The sequence below is a fragment of the Sinohyriopsis cumingii genome, unplaced genomic scaffold (genome assembly GCF_028554795.1).
Source record: "Sinohyriopsis cumingii isolate HCF-2022 unplaced genomic scaffold, ASM2855479v2 utg001460l, whole genome shotgun sequence".
Lineage (NCBI taxonomy): Eukaryota > Metazoa > Mollusca > Bivalvia > Unionida > Unionidae > Sinohyriopsis > Sinohyriopsis cumingii.
This window is the reverse complement of record NW_028316002.1, coordinates 1,247,769-1,257,923: the sequence shown is the minus strand read 5'-3', so window position 1 is coordinate 1,257,923 and position 10,155 is coordinate 1,247,769. Positions and strand designations below refer to the sequence as shown.

Sequence of the window (10,155 nt, the reverse complement as noted above, 5' to 3'; positions counted from 1 at the left end):
AGATGTGTGTGTGAGGCCAGACCTGGGAGATGTCAGCATTAAACAGGTGCATCTGCAGTTAAGGGCTTACCAGATATCTAGAAAAGAGAGGCTGATAAAGTTGCCAATACAGTAATTTTATGTTTGTGTGTGTGCGCGCGTACGTTTGTGTGTGTACTGTGTATGTGTGTTTGTGTGTTCGCGTACGTTTGTTTGTGTGCGCGTGTGTTTGTTTCTCCTTAACAAAACACCCTTCTTCCTGTACAAAATAATATTTGTTATGTGTGATAGTAGAGTAGTGTCACTATAAACACTATGTCTTATGCTGATGTGACTGAAGGTGATGATGTATTTTGTAAATAAAACCTTTCCTTCTCCACTATGTTTTGATATAAAATATAGAGTAGGTTTTGTTAGCATTAATGTGTTGTTTGGTATAATAATTTATTTTAGGTTAGCACTTTCATCACTATGGATTGTTTGGTTTGTTATATGGGTAGTTGGAAGTTTCCTTCACGTCAGTGAGTGAGAAATATCAAGTGTAGGGTTCGTCAATCGCGCCATTCAGTATTGAATAATTTAACAATGGCAAAAGACCACATGGACAAGATGATGAAGTTGCAAGAGGTGGTGGACGATCTGGGAATGATGGAGGAAACGGAGAAGAAGTAGGTCATAGAGGATAAAGAACAATCGAGAAGATGGAATGAAAAAATAACAAAAGAAAAAGAAAATGAAAAGAGGAAAAAGAGGATTAGTAGAAGGAGAAAGAGGATGATGAAAAGGATGAGTAAAAAATAACAAGAATGTAGCGGAGAATATAAGATGTTGGCGAAAAAAAGAGAAGACAGAAATTAAAAGAACAAGAAGAAGAAAACCAAAGACCCTTTTCAGAGCCACTCCATTGTCTCAGAAATATGCCTATCCGCTCATGCCTAAACATTTGAAAGTCGATTTTTTGTTGGATGGATTTATATCCATAAATCGAAGTTTGTGTTATATATCTATGTCTCTGTCTATGTCTTAAACACTGTCTCTAACCACGTCTCTAAGTCTATGTCTCTATTGTCCCTAGGTCAGTCCCTAGCCACACTCTTTTGCCCATTTGAGGTCAGCCACTTGCAACATTGGTGCCATTGTCCAGTACCGTGACGTCACCCCTATCCAATTCTCCTTTTCTCTATATCGGCCCAATCCCTTGTCGCTGTTCAATTCCTCTTGTTAAAATTCCCCATGTTAAATTCCCATTGTCGCTATAGGGCCGGGACCCTTTTAAACATATAAGTCCCCTTGTCGCTATATCGCCCCCACTCACTACGAACCAGTTATGCCTGGATTATATATGCACTGACCAGTTAATCTTAAGGTATCCAACTGTAAACAATTGGGTTTAAGGTATCACACTTTAGAAAGGGAGGCTTAAGGTAACATACTTAGGCTTAATGCATAATATTCTAAACAGTTAGATCAGTGTGAAGATGTGGAAACTCAACTACAGCTAATTTAGACGTCCCAAAATGTACTTAGAAACATATGAGAGAGAGAGAGAGAGAGAGAGAGAGAGAGAGAGAGAGAGAGAACGAACCAAACAATAATGCAACTGAGTGTTAACGCAAATCAAGATGATGTAAACCTCATTTAAAACTTCTACGATGAATTTAGTCATTTTAAAATGTGCAGCTTGTGTTCTGTACTTTCTCGCCTTGTTGGCTTCGTCGTCTTGTCACCAGCCTTGACACATATACACATATCATATTCATCCAGTTATTACATATTCTCTGTTCATTAGGATCATAGAAATCAAAGAAATCGAACAGAATGAAATAATTAACAAATTAGAGAATCATTCGTAGATAGTTAGAAACGTACTAAAAGAGAATAATAACATGGTATGTATTGTTAAAGGTTAGATATAACTTCTTGAACATTTATAGGTTTGCTTTACTGCAGTCTTGTCTTACTGTTATTTCACTTTAGCTATATTCGATCACTTGAAAATATATTGAGAGGGATAGGCAATACTTGAGAAAATATTATCTTTCCCAGACGTATGATAATTTATTTGTCCTTACAACGCCCCTTTTAAATTATCGACAATCTTAGTTAGTTGATTAGTCAAATAGATTTGAAATTAAGCAGCATTACTTCTATTCTTTATGGACGAAATGGAATTTAAGTGGAATTAGAGTAGGTCCATAGATGAGAAGCGCCTTATGGGCGTCTTGAGAGTAAAACTGGAAATGACATTAGGTCATAACTAAGAAGCACATGAGATCGATCGACAAACAAAAGATCGATCGACAAACAAACGCATAAACAAATGGATACACAAACAAGTAGAAACATGTAATGATTTTCAGTTTTCAAGGACTGAAATTAATTATTTGGTTATTGTTCAAGTTTAAAAGCTAATTGTTAATATATAATTTCATATTTCTAAAAGCATTTCAGGAATACCTCCTTTTGACATAAGTCACAAAGTCATGTTCCGTTAGGCACGTGTTTCGTTTGAATACACTGAAGATGAAACTTCTTTGAACAGTTATCGCTTTCATTCGATATCATCCTACGGCCATCATCTCCACCATAAATACAATATTTGACCATACTAAATAAATTGGTTTGTTAGCTGTCTTTGGCACAAACACCTGTTGTCGCGAAAAGTATTTGTACATAAAAGTTCTCACATAAAACACATGCTATGAAGTTTTAATTAATCTCTGATAGTTGCATTCCGAAAAGCATTGTCCGGAAATGCTCTTTCAAGATGTCAAGCTTAGGGATATGATACGAAACAATATTGTCTGTTTGTAAAAAAATGACTGCATTTCTATTTGATAGCAATATGCACGATTACGGTTCAAATTCACTATTCTGTCTTTCGATATAAACAAGGGAACTTCCAGCTTCATTTTTATTTTCGTGCTGTAGGGTACCTAATTTCAAGCATAATTTATATATCGTTTTGATGAAGTAAATGTCCTTATCGACATTTAAATCGGATTATTATCTTGAATATACATGATGACTAATGTTGACAAAGCTTTGTTAGGGACTCACAATAGCGGCACAAGGCGCGTGCGAGTTGCATTGTGTGTATTTGTGTACTCAGTCGTGACGTCTGTGAAAACACACCAAAACACAAGTCCTACTTAGCCAACAGGACTCAAATTGTATTTGCAAATGGAATACACTCCAGCCCAGTTGATCTATGTTGTGGTGTTCGACAGGGGTGTGTTCTTGGACCTGTTCTCTTCATTCTGTACACTCAGTCACTCCCAAGTGTTATAGATCATCATCCAGTGTCTCACCAATTGTACGCTGACGACACCCAAATATACAAATCTAGCCACCCAACTGAAGTTGATGCTACCATCCAAGGTGCAGAGAGGTGCATTTATGATGTGAAATTATGGATGACATGTAACAAGCTGCAGAAGAACGATGATAAAACTGAGGCCATTCTGATCACAACACAAAGACTTTCTCATTCACATCCTTTACCTCAAACAATAAATATCAGCAACACCAACATTAAATTCACACAGCCAGTACGAAACCTAGGTGTTACTCTATACAGTACTCTCACATTGCACCAACATGTCATGAACATATGTAAGGCTGCATATCTTGAGCTGAGATGCATCAGGTCAATTCGCAAATATCTTTCAGTTGATGCCACAAAAACACTTGTGTGTTCTTTAGTACTTTCAAGACTGGACTATTGTAACTCAATTCTGTCTGGTTCATCTCAATATCTGCTCCAGAAACTTCAAAAAGTTCAAAACACAGCTGCTATGATCATACTTAGAGTACCACGATCAGAGCACACCTCCCCGCTGCTCTGTACCCTACACTGGCTATCCATTCGATCCAAAATCAAACACAAAATTTGTTCTCTGTGCTACATTTCACTGTCGGACTCTAGTCCAACATACCTATCCGACCTCACCCTTGTGTACACACCAGCAAGATACTTACGCTCCTCTTCCGACAATCGTATACTCATTATTCCCACTATGAAAACAAAGTCATATGGAGAGCGTTCTTTTGCATACCAGGGTCCAGGATCGTGGAATGAATTGCCCACTGAACTTAGGCACAAAGACACAGTTATCCCATTCAAGAGTGCTCTCAAAACTCACTTATTTCGACTGCAAGAACAAACTTAAAGACCTAATAATGTTTTCTACCTTAAATATTCTCAGCATGTTTTTTATGTTTTCTAATTTCATTTTGTTTGTTTCAGTAATCATATCATTATATGTTTTTTTATCTTATAGGTGTTGTCTAATGTTGTAAAGCGCTTAGAGCTTCTAAAGATTAGGCGCTATACAAAGTCCTCAATATTATTATTATACCTATCACGCAAAAGAGAGCAGTGTTATAAACGCGCCTTATTTAGCGATACTGACAAAGATACTATCCCAACCTAGTAGGAGTGCCTATAGAAGCATGATGTACACTACATACAGGCATACTATTACACAAAAAGTATGGGGTGTTTATATACATGCTATGCCATCACATAAACATTCTTTATAATAACACAAGGAGTGGAGTGTGTATAGATCAGTTGCCGATATTATTTGTAGCTTGCCAAACCTATCCCATAGCTGTATCCTGTACGGACATGTGCATATAACGTGGGGTAACTCGACTGACCTACTCATCTTACATTAATAGAGAATTTGTCATTAAATATCAGATAGTAGTAAACTGCAATACGCCAGTGGAATGTTGTTGTGTTTGTGTGTGCTGTTGTAATAGACGACAACAAAGAGTATGTGACAATATTCTTCAGGAGTTGAAAAGGAGGAATTGTTGAGGAATAATTGAATTGCTGCCATCCATAGAGAAAAGTCAACGCCCACCGATCAACCAGAATTTGCAGTAAACATTTCATTAAGTAACAACGGGGTATTATTTTTTCATAGAATTATTGAATATATAAACATGTTTTCTGCATGATTTCAATATGCAGAATTAAATAATGAACTCATATTTATGATAACGGTTAAAATGAATTCACAGCAAGCATTCAAAAACACACCGTAAACCATTTTTAATCCTGTCTTTTGTTTACTTTTGCAAAAGCTTGACTTCATGCTATTTCAAGTTGAACTTAACATATTTCGTACATATGGTTATATAACAATATTGTGTGAACATTCAGTTATAAGAATAACAAGAATTTTCTATGTTCTAGGTACTTCTTTAGTCATCCTGTACCTTTTCATCAATTGCCTACTTCGAACATTTTTGCATGAAATACTATATTCTTGAGTGATACACAAGTTGAAATTATATGTAGTTCTGATAACTGAATGTTGTATGCATAGTGCAGGATTAAACCCTGTGGAGACCCTTAGGCCCTTAGGCAGTCGAAATGGTGGGGCACCACTCAAAATTATCTCCTAATACGTTTTGTCAATATTATTTTGATCCGTTGTCGTGGGGCCCCTTTGCCGGTGTCTACTCTGCCTATTTGGTAATCCGGCACTGTGCATAATTTGAGTGTGCAAAATTCAAAACCGAAGTGATATTATATTTTCATATAAATGCATAGGAAGCATTCAAGCACATTCACCCTGAACCATGTTTAATATTGGTTTTTGGTCTCTTGTTGCAAAATCTTGACCGCATGGTTATTTCAAACTAGATGAAATTAGCATATTTATTACATATGGTTATATAAAAATGTTTCGTGAACATTCAGCATGACGAATAAATCAACTTTTGCATTGTTGCTGCTACTTATAAAGCCTTCTTTTACCAATATTTTTGGCATAAAATACCATAATGATAAGTCTATATATAAGTTGATATTATGTCTTGCTCTTAAAACTAGTGCATATTCATTACAGTGTTCTTGTAATATTTACATTGATCTGAAATCACAATTTAGTAAATAACAACTGACATTTTAGAATTTAATTCTGATAAGATAGTATGGGTTATGGTTCATGTCTGTAACGTTACGCGTTTAGTCTCTTACAAAATGTAACAAGAAAAAAGTGAAGACAACATGTTTTGTAAAAATTTAACAAATAATTTATTTCCCTAGAAAAACAAAGTAAAAATGAAAAAAAGAACTTACGGTTTTACGAATCAAATCCAAAAATGACCCAAGAATAATCCAAGAATTAAAAAATTAGAAGTCCTAGTAGTAAAAAGTCCTAAATGAATCTGAGTTTGAATGACTATGAAATCCAAAATGGAAGGCGATGACGTATGATGTGGCCAGCGTCGTACTGATGTGTCAATAGTTCTTTCTTGAATCACAGAAAATAATATTCCAGTTTGAATTCTGTATAAATTTCGATTCGATAACTGTATTTGTCCAAGAATTAATTTAGAGCACAATTTTTTTTCCAGGGAAAAATAATATCTTGGAATCCAAATGATTTGAAGAAAAAAAAATAATTAGCCCAAAATCTGGTCACAACATAAAACACTTTGACTTCTCAAGTATTATGGCAAGAATGACTATTATTGTTCAAAACATTAATAATAAATAATAGCTACAATGCAAAACAGATCCCCGGATGTGTCTCAACCCCTCTGGAAAAACCGATTTGATACATGTTATTTGACATGAAGAAACCATAAAGCAGACCACCCTTCTATCAAACAGGAGAATTAACATCGCAACATGGAATGTGAGGACAATGTATAAGGCAGGAAAAACAGCACAGGTAGCAGCAGAGATGAAGAAATACAACCTATCCCTACTGGGCATTAGTGAGACAAGATGGACTCAATCTGGACAAAGAAGACTGATGACAGGAGAGATGCTACTGTATCCAGGACTTGAGGAAGATAATGCGCTTCATACACAGGGGGTGGGGCTCTTGCTGTCAAAGCAAGCATATAATGCACTGATAGGATGGGAACCACATGGGCCCAGAATCCTCACGGCAACGTTTAGGGCCAAGAAGGAGAAAATAAAGATGAACGTCATACAACACAGGGTATGAACAAGCCATGGGGATCTACGGCCTGGGTGAGATGAACCAAAATGGAGAGAGGTTCGCAGACCTTTGTGCACTGAACAACCTGATCATTGCGGGTATCATCTTTCCCCACAAGAGAATCCACAAGAACACATGGATATCACCAGACCATGTGACAGAAAATAGATTGACTACATCTGCATAACCAAGAAGTTCAGAAGATCCCTGCAAGATGTGAGGGTGAAGAGGGGAGCAGATGGTGCATCTGACCACCACTTAGTTGTCGCAAGGCTGAAATTTAAGCTGAAGAAGAACTGGATTGGCACAAAGAAGAAGAAAACAAAGTATAACATCAGCCTGTTGAAAGATGCAAAAACAAAAGAAGAATACAGACTGACGCTTAATAACAAGTACCAAGTGCCACAAGAGCTTCTTGAAGATGAGAAAGGCAATGCAAACAACAGATGACAGAAAGTTAGAGGCAATAAAATCAACATGTCAAGAAGTACTAGGCCCCATGAAGCACCAGCAAAAAGAATGGATTTCAGCCGAAACATTGCGCAAAATCCAGGAGCGTAAACAGAAAAAAGTAGCAGTAAATAGCAGTAGGACAAGGACTAAAAAAGTAAAGGTACAAAAAGAGTACACTGACGCCCACAGAAAAGTGAAAAGAAGCATCAAGATAGACAAGAGAAACTATGCTGAAGGAATGTCAGCAGAGGCAGAAGAAGCGACAAGAAGCGGAAACATGAAGAAGCTGTATGACATAACCAGTAAGCTCTCCGGCAAGTACAGCAAAACAGAGCGACCAGAAAATGACAAGCAGGGAAAGACCATAGCAAGTACAGAACACCAAATTAAAAGATGGGCAGAACAATGTGAAGAACTGTTGAAAGGCCAGCCCCACTAAATCCCACAGGAATCCACCCAGCCAACGCAGATCTCCCAATAAGCTGTAACAATCCCACCAGAGACGAGATCAGGAAAGCCATCACCCATCTGAAAAACGGCAAGTCAGCTGGACCTAATGGCATCCCATCAAAAGCACTCAGAGCAGACTTAGATGCTTCAGTGGAAATGCTATACTACCTCTTTGAGAAGATCTGGGAGGAAGAAGAAATACCGACAGACTGGAAGGAGGGACACTCATCAAGATCCCAAAGAAAGGCGATCTAAGCATCTGCTCCAGTTACAGAGGAATCACACCATTATCAGTACCAGGGAAAGTCTTCAACCGGATCCTCTTGGAGAAGATGAAGGAGGTCGTTGACCCACAGTTACGAGATGAGCAAACGGGCTTCCGGCAGAACAGATCGTGTACGGACCAAATAGCTACTCTTCACATCATAGTCGAGTAATCGTTGGAGTGGAATTCTTCACTCTACATCAACTTTGTCGATTATGAGAAGGCATTCAACAGCGTGGACCGAGAGACACTCTGGAAACTTCTTCGCCATTACGGCATCCCAACCAAGCTGGTGAACCTGATCAAGAACACTTACAACGGAATGTCCTGCAGAGTCATTATTGCAGGACAGCACACATACAGCTTCCAAGTGCAAACTGGCGTGAGGCAAGGCTGCTTGCTGTCGCTTTTTCTCTTCCTTCTCGCCATCGACTGGATTATGAAGACATCCACCAATGGGCGGAGAAATGGGATCCAGTGGAAATTGTGGAGTCAACTTGAAGACCTGGACTTTGCCGATGACCTAGCACTCTTCCCATATTCAGCAGCAAATGCAGGACAAGTCCAACGTACTGGCAGCCACATCAGCACAGGTTGGCCTCAACATCCACAAAGACAAGATAAAAATCCTCGAGACCATTTATGCCAGTAACAACCCAGTCACACTGCAGGGAAATCCCCTGGAAGAGCTTAAGTCCTTCACGTACCTGGGAAGCATTATCAACCAGCAGGGTGGCACAGACGCAGATGTCAAGGCAAGGATCGGAAAGGCGTGAGCAGCTTTTATACAGCTCAAGAACATCTGGGGCTCCAAAGAAATTTCCTTAACTACCAAGATCATTCTGTTCAACTCCAACGTGAAGTTAGTCCTACTGTATGGAGCAGAGACCTGGACAACCACCAAGTCGACCGTAAAGAGAGCTCAGACCTTCATCAACAGCTGCCTAAGAAGAATTCTCCAGATCCGCTGGCCAGACACCATCAGCAACACCAACTTGTGGCAGAGAACCTCCCAGCTTCCGGTACAGGACGAGATCAAGAAGAGAAGGTGGGTTTGGGTAGGACACACCCTACGTAAGCCGCCAACCAACATTACCAGACAGGCATTGAAATGGAACCCTCAAGACAAGCGGAGAAGGGGACGACCAAGAAACACCTGGCGACGCGACCTTGAGGCGGACATCACTAAGATGGGTCACACCTGGAGTCAGCTTGAAGGGATGGCACAGGACAGAAGTCTCTGGCGATCTTTTGTGGGCGGCCTATATCCCGGCATGGGTGACGGGCAAAACTAACTAACTAATTTGACATCCTCTTTAAGAATCTTACTCTGAGAAAGAATAAAAAAAATTTGGGTAAAACGTTAATTACTGGAATCCATCATTGTTTCTGAACCACGGTCAGGAATTAGGTCAGCATTAGATACAAAGTTTATTTGATTAGTTGTTTACTGTGAAAATAAAAAACCAGTCAGAACTGAACTCTATTCCAGTAAATAAAGTTACATTACATAAACATATAAAGGAATAAATTACCTAAAACAATCAAACAAACAGGGAAATTAAATCAAATATAAATTAAATCAAATATACATAATAGTAAAATAAATCAATGAAAAAATAAACAAACTTGAAAATAGCTTTCTTTGAAAAATTCCATTAGTATATAAAGTATGTCATGTTGTCAAAATTCGTAACAAATTCTTCATTCAGTCTTTCATATTGTATAGGTTTTTACACTAATTTTTTTTACAGTAAATCCGTTTTTCTATTGTGTCAGTTGTGTATGATGCAACATTAAATTTTCAATGACAACATTTTTTTATTGAAATATTTACTCACGATTTGCCAACAGACTCTTTCTGTAAATGTTTGATATATGTCAAACCTTCACGTCTTTGTCAGAAACTTTCTTCTCGAACATGCACACGCTGTTAATGACGATCGCTTTAAAGTTGCTTTACGTTGATTGCGCATGCGTTAAACATTCGTGTAGAAGAACAGAGATTCGACTTCCGAAATAAAGATCTATAGA

General features: G+C 38.2%; 1 pseudogene; it reads left to right on the top strand.

Annotated features, from left to right (window-relative positions):
- The first annotated feature begins 294 nt into the window (after positions 1-294).
- Positions 295-9,416, top strand: LOC149772471 (uncharacterized; annotated as a pseudogene).
- Positions 9,417-10,155: the final 739 nt, after the last annotated feature.